At 40.6% G+C, this 15296-nt stretch overlaps 1 protein-coding gene across 3 annotated transcripts in view; it reads right to left on the bottom strand.

Annotated features, from left to right (window-relative positions):
* Positions 1 to 15296, bottom strand: part of lrrc7 (leucine rich repeat containing 7) — a 97827-nt gene that overhangs the window by 72938 nt on the left and 9593 nt on the right. For all 3 annotated transcript variants that reach the window (XM_031859774.1, XM_031859773.1, XM_031859776.1), the window contains exon 2: positions 3399 to 3681. The gene's annotated coding sequence lies outside the window, so the exon portion shown is untranslated. The remainder of the gene's footprint in view (positions 1 to 3398; positions 3682 to 15296) is intronic.

The following is a 15296-nucleotide window of genomic DNA, read 5'->3' as shown; positions in this document are numbered from 1 at the left end:
CCTAAAAGCAAAAAGCCAACCAGAGTCTTCCAGAGTGATTTCACAGCAGCTAGATGCTGTTTGGTAGATGGGTCTGAGATGCCACCTAGTGATTCTGATAGGACCACCCCAGTCCAACGATACCCTCCTTTTCCTGACTCAGCGAACAGGGATGCGTAGGACTGGTTTCCATGGCAACAGTAGACAGAGCGAGAGAGAGAGAGAGAGAGAGAGAGAAACACAGTGAGGCGGCTACACTCACATGACCATGTACGCCTACAAAGACATCCACTGAGAAACACACACACACACACAAATGGTGTGTTTGAGCGATACATATCGAAGATCACAGTTTAATAATGACTGTTTTTAATTCCTTGTTGGGAGCCCAAAGACTCATGAGGGTAGAGCATATACTCACTCAGCAAAAGTCAAGTAGGAAGAATCCATAGTTCTGAAGTACAAACAACTTACACAGAGATTCTTGCCCTCTGTTTAGCTTACAGCAGACTGCTCTGAACCATGCGGAAAGAGCAAGATGGGGAATAATCTTTCATATTTCAGACATCCAACTGGTGATCGACGTTGTGGGCAATGAGCTTTATTCCCACAGCTGACATTTGTAATTTAATGAGTAATTTAACAAGAGTAAAGTAACGTACCTGTCGGGTTGAGTACCATTTATCATTTCACGGATCCTCTACTGAAAATGTGTCTAAATTTTGAGCAATATGTACATATTACAATAATATAAGCCCACCATGGTTTGATGGCTAGTTGGATAATTATGACGAGTGTTTGGTCTTTTACAAGTTCTTCTTCATGCTTTCAAGTACCTGTTTAATCTTTTGAGTGAGATCTCTCACCCATAATGTCGTAGAACTGTCTTTTTTCATTTATTTCATAACTGCAACAGCCACAACCAAAGTTGTGACCCTAAAACGATCGCACACTTGCTAAGTACTGAACCATTTCCAAAGGCAGCTACACTACTCTTATTACATATGCATCATCAGCCTACAAGTATCTATTATTCAAACATCACATTTGCAACATTCAGGGGAATAAAAATGATACAGATAAAAGCAGTGACACCAAAAATTTCAATTTTTCAGAGTCCTAAATTGTTAAAATTAAGCTTTCTGGGAAACTAATGTCTCTTTCAGGGGAGCCGAACTCCCCATAGCTCCCAGGTATTTTAAACCCAAAACCTTTTAAATTTTGGGCACTTCATGTGCTTCTTTTATGGCCAAACGCATTAAAGCTTCCAATTATGAACCGTTTTAGTATTTTCCTCAAGTGCCTCCATAGAAGATTTGTCCTTGTTTAACAGATTTGAATATGAAAAACATTCCAAACAACAGATAATCCCCATTGTTTCAGCATTAACTCTTTGCTTTCACGGCTTGTCTGATTTTAACCGTCATCAGCATCCTAGTTTGTGTTTAAAATGTTCTCCTGTGCCTCAGTGCCAGCTGCTTCTGGTGCCACAGCGGCAGTTTCAGTGTCACCAGAGTACCTGCATGCTTGTGCTGCTTATCATCACATGGTGTGATGTCGGTCCGGGAATCAGGGGGAACAATAGCAACTTGGTGATTCATTCAAATTACATAGGAACATGATTTCCATAAATCGTAGAGCCCTAAGTTCTTCTTCTTCTTTGCAGAGTTTCTGCCAGTGGTTGGAAACCCTGTTGTGCAATGTGTGTGCGTGTTTTGTGTATGTGTGCGTGTCTGTTCTGCCACCAGCGGTGGTTTCAGTTGAACATTCTGTTGTTAGCAGCAGTGAAACTGACATAATTACATCCAGTCTTTTGTCAGATCTGGGACCAAACAAATATTGAGAGACATTGTTTTTATATTCTCCTAAAATGTCCTGGTTGGAGCCTTATCCGTAGATGCTCTTTGTAAGATGATTTGTGATCAGTTTAGTGCTAACCAAGCTAGCCATTATGTTAGCTCTCTAAGGCTAATATTGCTAATACAACATTCTGATGCTGCGTTCACACCAAACGCTGCACCAAATTATTTTCCTGCGAGCAGATTACATACAAAGTCAATGCAAAGACGGGAATGGACGCGAGTAAACGTAAATTTGTGCCAGGCGCAAGTTAAAATTGTTTTAACTGTGATGCTGTGTCGTGAAAGCCTTTCAGCGTTGAGATGCTCCTCCTGTCATCACCCTGCATGCTGTTGTTGAATCAGGAAAAAAATATTGTAGATTAATCCATCGAGAAAAACAAATATTTTAAAAGGTATTTGCTTGTCGTCTTGCAGAGACAACTAACACAAATCAATTCAGATTTTTTACAAATCGGCTTCAGTATGTAGTTATTTCGGCATCCATTTTTGTCTGTGTATTGCAATTAAATCGCAACAAAATCTGTTTATTTTGGGTTCATACAGCTGTAATAAACCACAATAAACCGCTTGATAGACACAGTGAATACAGCTCGATGAAATTCACGGAGATGAATGAACATGTTATGAACCCAGACAAGACGTCGTTTAGTTTCCCGGGATATCTGGGACTTCCACAACAAGTAGCACAAATGGTGGTTATTTCTTCCATGTTTGATAGCAGAAATAAAGGCTTGGTTGATAACAGCTTCTATGGAGATAACCCACTCCTCCTCTCCGACAAGTCTAGCGCGAATGAGGCGAATAACCACAAATGATCCCGCGAGTAATGCAACGCGACAATTCGCTTCGCGTTTGGTGTAGACGCAGCATGAGGAGCAGTTCACGGTCCACGTTTTTTGCACTCTCAAATAAACACGCGGAAGCTCAAAAGTGAGAGTGAGCACATTCGGGTGCGATGGCTGTGCATGATATCTCAAAAAAGTTATAGACAGATTGTAACATGGGCCACTGATGATGCTGAGGGAATATAGGCCCGGGGAGCCTCAGTATGCTCCAAATGAAGTCTGAAACCTCCTCCCCCCACACCTATCCAACATCAACATTGGAAGGACTGTGTCTGACAGTTTTTTTTAACTTTCAAAAAATAAAAATCACACCCACTTCAAACTGAATTGTGTAGGTGCAGAGGTGAGAAAGTATGCAGGGTTATAACTTCTAAAGCTTGATTCACACTTCACACAATTACTTTCAATCCCCCTTTTCTGTGTTCAACCGAGTGCAAAAACCATGAATACTTTCAAGGACGCTGTCTGAAAGTATGTGCTATTATCCAAAGTTGTATGACTGCATTGAGACGAGAAAAGACAGAATTTGTGAATTAAGCTCAGGGAGGCAGTGGGATGTAGCCGTGATTAGGCAAAAGGTATAAACACTTCATCATCCCCACCCTTCAGCTCCCCTTTCCATCACCCGTCCTCCAGCTCCATAGTCAGGGTGATAATTAGGAAAGAAGCTGATGCAGACAAACAAGTTTGAGCTCTTCCGCTCGTTTCCTACCTGTACTGTTGGCCAATGAAAGTTGAGATGCCGACGTATAAGGCGTTGGTCCAGTTGTCAGTTACCCTGAAGATCAGTGGTGGGTGGAGCTTATATCCCCAGGTGACGGCCTGTGGTTGGTCAGGTTCATCTCTGCCTCCTTGTAACCCCACCCACTGGGCCCCTGCAAGGCCTTATGGGTACCAAGCTTTGCTGAACATGTTTGAGTCGGTTTGTCGTTCGGTTAAGCAGTCAGTAGCGGTCTTCTCGATGAATCTTCTTGTGCCGTCTTCATGTAGGTTTCCTGTGCAAGCAGACAATAAAGAAAAAAACGTTTCTGTGAATCAATAGCCTTTTACTAAGCCCCTTTAATAACCCCTTAATAACAGTTGGTACAAGCCTTCTCTTCTACCTCACCACATGAGCAGAGTACAATAATGATGGTGGAAGAAATTCAAGGCTTGAATTTGTTGCTTTGTGCTGACTCCACCCCCATTTCCTTTTGTCACTTAAAAAAAGAAAATACTTGTCTCTCATCACCATTTACATAATCAGGATAAAACACGCATACAATCTCAGTGTGACAATGTTCGGCTGATGCTTTGTCACATCTGGGTAATAAAGTGACTGTGTTGATACTAATAGAATACAATAGCCGTCTTCAGTCAAGAGTAAAATGAAGGGTTATACTAATGATATTCTGCAGCTGCATCATGTGATTTATTTCATCAGCCCTCTGCATGCATGCTCCTTAGACTATGATACAGTTTTACAACACTGATCACTGACAATAAAAGCCTTGTCTGGTGGGATTTTTGCACTGAAAGTCAATTAGACTCAGTAATAATACCAATAAATCGTTGTGCAAGTCATGGATTTTGCTATTTTCTTCTGAAATAAATTATTTTACAAAGAAATTAAATTCAAAACTGATGTTCTTTTTTAATTAGGCGTAATATCCTATTCTATGCTTCGTGCCCCCTGTACTTCATGTTGGATATATTGCAGTTCTATAGGTTGCATGCAAAGTATAGGAATTTACACTTTGAGTTCAACATAGCTAGATCTAGATAGTGTGTTTGAATATATCTTAATTGTTCATGAGACTTTGACTCACTCTAGCTTAGACGTGGTCTCAACCCCTAAAGATCTTGGTCTTGACTACAATACTAACTTACACAAACTAGCATCTCTGGTCACACTACATGATGGTGTTATTTGACTGAAGATTGAGAATATTATTGAAACTGGACTCTTTACATTACATTATTGTGGACGACAACACAAACGACACACACACCACTTGTTTCCTTTCACATGTGTGAGGCGCTCCATGACTACTTGTGCCCTCAGCACAGAACTCACACGGCGTTCTTCCTTGTTTACAGTCAGTTCATTAACACCAAACTAAATCTCCACAACACAAAGGACATGGAATTATTGCTCGGTAACGTAAAATAATTGTTCACTCGTGGCCGAGATTGAACAGAAACTTGAACCGACGATGATATAACAACCACAGCTGCCTGTGCGTGTGTCGGTTTGTCTGTCCAAGCAATCCAAATGACACCCGATTAATGTGGGGATGCTTGTCACCATGGCGATGCAGCATGAGTCATAGTGACGCTCGTTATGGAGACAAAGGCCCGTGTTGAATGTATGATTATGATTAGAGAGAGAGATACCGGCACACACACAAGTATTGTACATAAATAAACTGTATCAAATAGTCACAGCCGACTCTCAGCTTCTCCTTTCCAACAGGCAATTCAACACTTGTCAATTATACAAAAGCCCCTTTGCAGCCTAAAATTGCATCTGTATACTCTCACTCTTCGGTATCTCTGTTACCAGCCATATCCTTTTGTTGTAACTATTTGTTTTGTTACTGCTGCTGTAGCAGTCTTCTCTTCTGTCATAGTGGCTGATGCAACCCGTCGCCTGAGGGATCCATTTTTTAATTCACGCTGGTGACTCTTCTGATTTTAAACATTATTTTACAGTCCTTGAAATCTCTCACAGTCATGGTATGTGTCATTTGTGATGAATAAAAATAAGAAGATGGGCTCAGGCCCAGGGGCGTCGTTAGGCCTATTTTAGGGGGGCTGAAATAGTTCTGGTTTGTATGTTTTCTCCCCCTTCAAATTACAATCCAATAGCCTATCATACTTAACGATATAAGCCCCGGGCACTAGGACCTTGGGGAGGCTGCTGCGCTGGCTTTCTCACTCTGCCAAGTAACGTCTCTCGTCAACGACAGCCAGGATTATAGCCAAGGAGTTTAGCTCAAAGTAAATGATGCACGGAGTGAAATTATAAGTACAGGTAGTTACAGAATGTGGCTATCTGTAGTTTTTAACGATTGTTACCTGCTTAAATTTAGGTTTACTTGAGGCAAATGAAAGGGAATATTGTAGTGGGCTATGTTATGTATTTTTTTTATCTGCCTCTAATGCTATCCTAGATCTAGTCCTATAGTGTTTTTCTCTGTACATTGCAATCCTAGTTGGACTTGATTATAGTGAATGCATTGGGTGCCTTCCATTTCAGCCCATCATACAATATTTATCATTCGATAATTAAAATGTACTTGAAATGTGTTTTTTTATTTTTGTTATTCATGTTTATTTCTCCATTGAATGGTATATTTGACACTGAACTAGTTCATCTTTATCTCAGTGATAGTGTCCAAATGAGCATAAAACATCACTGGTTTGTAAAAGCTACACGGACAACAAAATAGATGTAAATGTTGATCAAAATCTTATTCCCTTCTGCTCATAATAAAACAAGTAAACAACTCAAAAGTTGACACTGTCAGGTCCATTCTCCATCCATTGTGCGGTCCCTTTAAGAATTAGGATTTGGGAGTGAGGCGGATATGAAAGCTAGTTTATCTGTCTTTTGTGTTGTCAAATTTCACTATGACCCTGAAATTCTGTCTCTTGTGTTATCATATACTGAATGCAAGCAAAACTACAGAGCAAAATCACACTCCTTCTGATTGAACCAATCGATGAACTGTCTGAAACAATGGATATCCGTGGCCCCAAAAAAAATTGCGCAAACATGACTCACTCCCCTTGGGGCTAAGCCCCCCCTTTCTTTGAATCCTAGAAACGCCCCTGCTCAGGCCCATAATGCTTCAAAATACAGGGTTTCCTCCAGATGTTGGTTAGTGGTGGGAAGTGAATGTACTATCTGATCAGCCTATACATCACTATAAATGTTGAGCTGAATTAGACACACTTGTTATCAGTGTAGTGTCTGTATGATGGTATAAGCATTGCTACCTGCATTAGGACCAGTCAGTCCAGTTTCAGATCTTCTAATCCTGTTTTCAGTTTTCATACTGAGCGTAACTTCTTTGGAGACATCTTGATTGTGCCTTAAAGATTTATTATGCTACGTTTATGCTACAAACAAATTCAAGAAGAGCTTAAAAAACTGATGGAAATAATAATCTATCATTTTGGAAAAACCTCATTGTGAAAGCTTTACAGTATGTTGATGAGATGTATGGATATGAGACTTCAAATTGTGCAGATTTTCCGAAATGAATAAACACTTCATTACATATTACCCCATTAACCAAAACAGATGCTTGTGTTTACTTGTGATTCATTTATTTGTACAGGCGTGATAATGGGTGTATTAAAAGGGTAGAAGGATGTTACATATGTACGTGGCCCAGATTTTTGTTCTACGGCACTGGTCCTTGGAAACAAATTTACACAGACTTTGGGTAAAAGCCTTTTATGGCATACGTTTCGCCAATGCACAAGGTAAAAGTAATTACGGAGGTCCCCAACAAACTTTGCAGCATTGAAGCAAGCATCGTTCCTGAACGTGTCCCTAAAATCTCCACATTTTACACCAAATAAATGGAGCAACAGACAAATGAATGGAAGAAAGTTACTCTATGGTCCTTCACAGTTTTAAAAAGCTCCCACAGACAAGGTCTTTTTCTCTCTGAATATTCCGAATGCTGACTCTCCTGCCCACCCACAGTCTGTTGTGATCCACCCTGTTCTTATCTGTGGAAAATAAAGAAACAAAGCCAGTGCCTCACGTTGAGGCATGATGAAAAGCTGCAGTCTCTCAAGGACGTGAGGAGTGATTGGTGATGAAAATGGGTCGCTTTTAAAATAACCACAATATTCAGAGTCTTTCAAAGCCATGCCCTCATGTCTAATTTTGACTTAATATACTGTAATTTCTGAATGCAAGAGAAACATCAAAAATGACTTCACTATCTTTCTCAACTCTCCTTTGAACTCATTCATTTGTCCTCCTTCTCATTTTCTCTCCTTCCATCGCATCCATCCAGGCAAACAGTGTGGGAGCGAAGGGTGAATTAATAAAAGGAGTGAAAGTGGAGCACAACTCCCTCAGGTCCGCCATTTCTGGGACGCTGACACAGAGAAACACAGAGGCACACACACACCAAGTGACACCACAATCTACATGATGACCCTGACACACACAAATGTAAGGCAAAAAGCCACATGCATTCTTCTCGTGCATCACTGATGAGATGGGGAAGAGGAGACACAGAGAGAAAACAATCCATACATCACATCATCTGCATGCCAATGCCTTAGATTGGGAGGGGCATGAAGAGTGGAAGAGATTGAGGAAGAAGGAGGAAGAAGAGGAGATGGGAGGGCAAGAGCCACGTGAGGAGGGATGCATGTAGAGTGTCGCCCAAGGCAACGAAACTTACAATGGTCCCATACTCCCTGTGATTCCTCCTCTCATCTCCTCTTTTTTCCCCCCTCTCTGGTCACATTTCCTTTCATCTCCCTTTCCTTTCTTCTCTCCTCTATCTTTTGCATTTCCTTTCTTTTTAATTTAACAATGATCCCATACTCCCTTGTTCCTTCCTCTCCTCCTCTCTCCTCTCCTTCCTCCTCTCCTCGGGGTGAATAGATGTACAGTGTATTCCATGTTGAATAAAAAAAACAACCTTTTAATGACAAATTGGAGCATGATGTTTTGGGTCCTCATTAATTTAAGCAGCAAAGGGAAGTCTTGCATTGATGCTACAGTTAGACTACAGTTACAGTGTTGTCAGACAAAGCCATCAGCAGAAATCTGACAGCCTGAAGTGTTCAAAAAAAAAAGAAAACAATTGATGTAAATGTGGTGCACCAAATTCGAGTCTCTTTTCCTGCTTAAACAAAGAAGAGATTTGTATTGACAATCAGGAAGCCAGGTATTGTTTATTAATGGCTTACACTAATAAAACCTGTTACTAATTAAGCCTCCTTTAGCGAGGAATAAAAGCTTCCCTCAGGAGTTTCGTTGTGATTCAGAGTGTTGTAGTGGGCATGGTCAGGCACTGGGGATAAAGCCAGCAACTAAATAGATTCCCTAACAGATCTGCCAACCAGTGAGCTTTCTCCCTCTACTCCATCCATCTTTCTTTTCTCTCTGTCCCTCTCTTTGGTTTCATTATTTTTTTCCTAATCAGCTGACGGAAAAAGAGACAGAAAAAGAGGAAGAAAGGAGCACATGCGTGACATTAATTGAATGAATCACTTAGTGAAACTAAACTAACATATGAATGAATGAATGAGTAAACGTTTAGGGTTACAAACGCTTCAATGACTTTACTATCTGCTCTACTGTCGAAAGGAAGTGAAAGGTGGATGTTTTTTAGTAAGTAAACTGCTGTGAACTGTTGACACAGGCTAATGGTGGCAGAAAAAAAAAAGATTTAAGTTAGTAAAAAAACAGACACTAGTTAGACAAAGCAGCCCTGGGTTTCATTTGTTCCATTCTGAGAATGATTTTACTTTACATGAAACTAAATCAGTGATATTTTGGAACATTTGTTTTAAGTTCATGGCATTAACATGTTGACTTTGAATGCAGTGTGCAATATATGACTGTTACAGATTTGACACAAGCACACATGCCCCCCAGTGGTGGAAGAAGTACTCAGATCATTTTTATAAGTAAAAGTAGTAATACCACAGTGTACAAATACTTTTGTAAGTAAAAGTCCTGAATTCCTGCATTCACTTCAGTCAACTTAATAAAAAGGAGTAGCATCAAGATTAAGTATAAAAAGTTAAAAGGTACTTATTCTGCAGAATGAGTTTGTATCAATAATCTGAATCTGTAAAGTAACTAGTGGGCTAACTAAAGTTAGCAAAAGAAAATAGAGTGGAGTAAAAGTAGAAAACTGGGTTGTGTAGTGGAGTAGAAGTAGCATAAAATGGAAATACTTAAGTAGCTCAAAAGTGCACTAAAGAATAGTACTTGAGTGAATTTACTTACACCGCTGGTGCCCTCTGAAATGATTAACATAAAGTACCATACTTATTTTCCAGTGAGGAAGTCTGAAGTGATGAAATCACCTGATCATTAAATTCTAGAGATTACATGATAAAAGATCAAGACATTTCTTTGAGTATTTCATCCCAGAGAAGAGAGATAATGTCTGTCTTGACTCCGCATAGAGGCAGAGACTGGAACAAGAATCTTACAAAACAGCCCTATGAATGTAAAATACAGCAGGGAAAGAAATCTCACCAAGCTAAAGGTAACAACATTTACAACAGATTTAGAAATTAAACTTTTGAGAAATTAAACTTTTTAAGACTTTTAAACTTTCTGTTTAAAAAAAAACATCTTCATGTGGTATGTGTGAGGGATCACCTCTTTTCTCACTTTCTCTCTTCTGCACATGAATTAAAGCAGCGATGAAATCAGTGAGGAGGAAGAATGCAAAACACACAAACAAGTGAAAAGAAAGAAAGAGTCTAGAAGCGGCGAGAGGGAGAAAGAAAGAGAGCCTCTTGCAGAAGCCCAGGGGTATCCTGCTATCCCAGAATGCTTCGCTCTAACCTACTTTGGTATTTCTGTTTCTGTCTTTGTCTCTGCAGTGCTCTGAGTGGGCTAGCTACCACACACACATCATATTTAAGTTTTGTGCATGTGTGTGCTCCTTCGATTTCTATCCTTCCGAGAACCAACTTGATAGGAATGTATTCCTGCCTGCATGTGTCTGCGTTGGGGACCACACGGCTGCCAGCATCTGACCCACTGGTCTTACTATTCCTAAAGACTTGTGTCACTGCTTGGGGGGAATATATAGACAAACACACGAAACTTCACACCCAAGAACGCGTTCAAACACACACACACACAATAAAAGTGATAAGGGTTGCCTTCTCACGGTATAAAAAGCCTTAAAACAACAAAGCACTTGTATGAGTTTAGCGTGTATATATGGATGTATGTGTGTCTACGCATCATTGTGTTGTGTGTCCTTGAGTCAATGCAACTGTAATACATACTGTATTTGTAGGTCTCTGTGTGTGAGTGAATTTACGGGTGAATGAGTGTGTGTGAGTGTGTGTGTGTGCGGGCTTGAGTGGGCAGCCTGACGACCAGCTCAGCAACACTCTGTTACCATGGAAACTAATGAGCACAGCACGAAAGTGTGATGAAGAGAGGAGAGGCAGTAGTATCTACCTATCTCTCATATCATATCCCATAACCTGCTGCATTTATTTTAAACGCCGTTCGATTTCACACATCAGATGATGCTCAAAACTATCAAAGGTCCCACTTTTACTCCATGTTCACGTGAAGTAAAGATGCCACAGAGACATTGATCACTCAGCTAGCAAGTTAGCAGGATTGCTCATAACATCATGACAGTAATTCATCAGAAATGTATGAAAACAGGCTACATATGTAATGTTATCCATTATTTAAATGTTAATTAAATCCCTACCGTTGACTACTATAATCAATGAGATATTGAGCACTGGAACCAGGGCTCCACCTGCTGCATGCATGGAAACACACACACACAATATAAAGCTTTCACTCTGTCACAATCATCAAACCTTTTCCTCATGACTCAATTCATAACAGTGATGCATTTGAAGAAACTTCACACAACTGTCATCCGCATGACTCACAACTGCCCACACAAATCCCTCATCTCATGGTTCCTTTCAGCTGCATGTTCAGAAGCTGTTTTTTGGTAACCTGTTGTAACCCGTGAACATTAACGCCTAACTCCTACCCTCACACTCTCCATGCATGCACATAACTTTAACCACATCAGCAAAGAAGTAGCTGTGTTTTCAACTTAGCTTGCTGGATTTGATTACACATATTTCCTCTCTACCTACCCCACACCTGTTGTGTTTGTTTGTGCTGAACAACTGAGCAAAGCTCCGTTAACATTCTGAACAAGGACAGCCCACGCCACCTCACAGCGCGTTTTACATTTGCTGTTAAAAACACCAACAGCATAAGCCTTCGTGGCCTAAACTGAATCTATCCAGGATGTGTCACTACATTTAATAATCAGGCTCAAAAATGACAGTGACCACGAAAAAGAAATACGTGGCAAAGAAAAATAAACACATGATATGATGTGATTGAAAGTTATATTTATAGTATTTCTCACGAAGCGTGTTGTTTCCTTTAGATCTAACCTTCCTCATAATAATAAAGCCAAGTTGTGTTTTGTTTCCAGAACTGCCCAAATAAAAAGAAATTCAACATTTAACCAATGATCATCAGCAGTGAAGCATCCTGCTGATCGCTATAGGCCACATAGATTATTTAACACAGCGAATACTGAATGGAGCAGACAGCAGATGGTATTCTGAAAGATCACTGGGAACACCATTGGACCAGTGGAAGGACTGCCAGAGCAGGCTGGTTTACTCTCTTTTACCTCACGCCTTTCCTCTAGTTTTTTGTCCTCCCCCTGTTTTCATCTCTTTCCCCTCACTCCCATTTATGTTTAACAGAACTCCATGGAGTGACTTGGGAACATCTGTCAGACTTTGCGTATCTTTTTACAACTTACGCAGTAGCACATGTAAACGGACTTTGATGGGTAATATAGAGGCTGTTGTATGTTGCATAAGTTAAAAAAAACACCCATTTGTGATGTTGGGCTATCTGACTATCACTCATGCACATACAAGCACGTCGTCCACGTAAAAACTGGCCATGACACAATAACCGCAGGCTGTCGTTCAATCGCAACTCCAAACCGCCTCATCTAATTGGCTAATGGTTGTCTCTCTCTCTCTCTCTTTCTCTCTCTCCACACAAACACCAACCTTACAAACAATGACGCACACCAAATGTGCAATGAATGCCGTGTCAGCAATTACACAGACGCAGTTACCAACACTTCGCTATTCAGAAAGCACTAGATAGAAACAACAAGCAAACACAGAAAACGGAAGATGTCACACACATTAGCGGCTTGTTCTAGCTTGCAACTGTCAATAACTTTGGAGAGTCTGGAGGGCCCAGTCAGAGCCCACTCTCTCCTGTGGATCTAGGAAGTGTGTGTTTGTCCGTGTGTGTGCGTGTGTGTGTGTGTGTGTGGGCGGACAGTGAGGCTGAGTTGTCATGTTGGGCAGAACATAGCTGCATATTCATACCCAAGCATCTATGCATATAAGCCGGCACACACTCACTCACTCAGGTGAACACAAATGTCCAAAATTCCTCGTGAGATGTTAACAGTATTATGGCGTCTTGGTGAGGAGAACAGCAGGAGACAGGACAGCGAGAGAGAGAGGTGAGGTAGACAGAGAGAGGGAGAGAGCAAGAGGAAAGACAATGGCAGGCTAGAACGAGAGAGAGAGGAAGAGAATGAGTGGTAGGCAGGAGACTCTGTGTGGGTTGACTTTTTCTCTCTTGGGTGCTATGGTAACCTACAGAGCTGCAGCTAATCATAGGAGGAGAGAGGAGAAAGAGGAGAGGAGAGCAAAGAGGGGACAAAAGGGAAGGATGCGCAGAGAGGAGAGAGGAGGCGAGGAAATGAGAAGTAAGGAAACAACAGGGAAAGGAAAGAAAATGAAAGGATTGGAGGAGCAGAGAGGAGAGGAGGTGAGGAAAGAAAAGAGGAGAGGGAAGGGAAGGAGAAAGAGGAAAGTAAAGAGGAGATGAACAGAAAGGAAATGGGAGGAGAGGGGAGGAAGAAAGGAAATTAGAAGAAAGGAAAGGAGATAAAGGGGAAGGAAAGAGAAGATGGCAGGAAAGGGAACAGAGAAATGAAGAGAGAGGAGGAGAGGAGGGTTTCACTAGTTTTATGTCTGAAACTAAAATAAAGCTGATGGAGATAAGACCTCTTTGGAATTAAAGCCTTACATTTAAATACATTAATAGTCCTGATTTATTTCCAAGTCAAATCTAACTACTTCAAGTAAAACCGAAACTCCAAGCGACCATCACTGAAGGACAAAACACATTGTTTTATGCTATGTTATGCTATGCAGCGTGGTTATATGGACGGTAATGCCATTCTGTCAGTTGGTGCAGACTGAAATATCTCAACAACCGTTTGATGGATTGTCACAAAATGTGGTGCAAAGTGTCTATGTCTCTAAACTTTAGTCATTATTAGTCGAGTGGGTTTTTGTTGGCAGATATCAGATGCAGAGGCGCACACACTTGTCAGGTGGATTTCCGCCCCTGCAGCTTTATTTTTAGATCCTCAGTGAAGGGTTTTGATGGCTTGTCCTGATCTAAAATATATTGATTCTCAACAGAGTTTGATTGTCTCCACTGTCAACAGGAGGAACAAGCATTTAACAAGTCATCAATCACAATAAAGGAATTTTTATTTAACCAACATAAAGTCAGTTTATTTCCTTCATTTCTGTCCTTGATTTTCTTTTCTGCACATCAAATCAAATACCAAAAAAAAGTGTTTGTGGGCGGACTTGCGTTTTGTTGATGTAACAGTCGAAGATATAAACAAAGAAACTGCACGGCTGTAAAATAAAAGCCCTTTGTTCCATAGCCTGCTGTATTGTGTTCGTCCTGGAGCACAATTACTGCAATATTAATCACAACATGATTCAGCCTCATGAAATAATGAGGCGAGCACTCTGTCAGCCCTGATGGAGAGGCACCATCTTTTCACCTTCATACGGCAGAAACAGGCACAGAGATAAGTAGGGATGGAAAGTAACTTCGTATACATTCACTGGATTACTGTACTTAATTACAGTTTCAGGTACTTTACGTATAGGGCTACTAAAGATTTTTGCTCCACTACATTTATGTAACTGACAAAAGGACTACTGGCCTTTTATTTATCTTAAATACCTTGTTAAAGAATCAGTGGTTTTGCTGAATTAATCATCTTGCGACTGCCTAAGATTAACGTGTGACCCTCCTTAAGCTACCACTGTAAAATGTATGTATGCACAATCTAATTATGTCATATATAAAATGATATCAGTCGCAGGGGACGACAGTGGTGCTAAAGTGGCCCTGTGGAAGACAACCGAGAGGACGTTTGCTCGAAATAATACAATTTGTGAGAATCAGTGATGACTGAAAAATAGTTTCACATATGTGAGATTAAAGTCTTTTTTCTCTAAAATGTCAGAGCCAAACACATTATAAAATCAAAAGCACATGGATTCACCAGTCCAATGATGGAACTGACTCCTGATTCTGGACAGCAGTATTTGACAGACACTGGTTATATCTGAAGCTGCAGGACAATCATCACAGACATTGATTATGAGCTAGTTGATTGCATTTTAAAATGCTTTCATGTTGTCTGATAATGGAAACAGGAGATAGCTTGTCCTTTCGGTGAGTCACTTTCTCTGAGTCTCTTTACTGTAGTTGTGTCATCAGTTCTTCATGCTGTTTTCTTGATTTGGGGAAGATGAAGTAAATATCTGTCAATGTTGACATCAGCGTGTCACGAAATCAGTGGAAACATAGCAAGCTTTGTTTATCCATCTCATCTCTTTCTCCTCTCTGCTCATTTCTCACCGCTTCAAAATCCTACCAAGAATGATGCAACCATACAGTAACTATACAGAAAGACAAGCACACACACACACACACACTCTCTCTCTCTCTCTCTCTCTCTCTCTCTCTCTCTCTCTCTCTCTC

The sequence above is a fragment of the Anarrhichthys ocellatus genome, unplaced genomic scaffold (assembly GCF_004355925.1).
Source record: "Anarrhichthys ocellatus isolate YVR2014 unplaced genomic scaffold, GSC_Weel_1.0 scaffold22, whole genome shotgun sequence".
Lineage (NCBI taxonomy): Eukaryota > Metazoa > Chordata > Actinopteri > Perciformes > Anarhichadidae > Anarrhichthys > Anarrhichthys ocellatus.
Note: the sequence above shows the minus strand (reverse complement) of the source record. Positions and strands in the feature narration are given on the sequence as shown.